General features: G+C 41.3%; 1 protein-coding gene across 1 annotated transcript in view; it reads right to left on the reverse strand.

The window, feature by feature from the left end:
- Positions 1–719, reverse strand: part of LOC102676999 (suppressor of lurcher protein 1) — a gene marked incomplete at its 5' end in the record, with an annotated part of 299191 nt that overhangs the window by 248981 nt on the left and 49491 nt on the right. The gene's annotated exons all lie outside the window — the stretch shown is intronic.

Below are 719 nucleotides of genomic sequence, written 5' to 3' on the forward strand. Positions count from 1 at the left end.
CGAGAGATGTTGCATCTTATCTTTTTCTTTTTCGAAACGATCCACTTGTATCCGTTCGAAGCCACGTGGCAAATCGAACAAGTTCGCCAAAGTTCTCGGTCGGTTGATCTTCCCGCTCGACGAATCGAGTCCCATTTGTTTTCCTTAACCTCAAGAGCATTCAATTCGCCAAATTTACTTTGAGCAAGCTCGTCCAAATTTGCTCGTTCGCTCGTTCAAATTAGAAATTTTTTAAAATTTCCCTTTCAATCCTTCTTCTCTCGTCCTAAACGCGATGCCCTTCTATTTTTACATTTATAATTTTTATAATTTTCTTTATATTTATAATTTTTGTTCACCCCGAGTTAGTATTATTATTACGGCGCGCACGTTATCTCTTTCTTTCTTTCTTTCTTTTTTTCGTTTTTCAGAGAAACGATATTTTTCGCATTTATGAAGACATCACACCCCGCTTAAGTGAAAAATTCGTACGCACTTGCTCCCTCCCCCTCCCTCTCAACAGAAAATACCCCACTCATCGCAATGCTCGAGTAGATTTATGAAGCTGACGGGTCCAGAGGTGCACGAGTTTTAGCGGTTCCACGATCTTGTTGGATTCTCCCTCCCTGCACTGCTCGTTACACGTTCAAAAAAAGGCGAATCCGTCATCCGCTCGCGCGCATAATTAGCCAAAAATATAAATTCTCTCTCTCTCTCTCTCTCTCTCTCTCTCTCTCTCT

Source organism: Apis dorsata, unplaced genomic scaffold, assembly GCF_000469605.1.
Source record: "Apis dorsata unplaced genomic scaffold, Apis dorsata 1.3 scaffold_102, whole genome shotgun sequence".
NCBI lineage: Eukaryota > Metazoa > Arthropoda > Insecta > Hymenoptera > Apidae > Apis > Apis dorsata.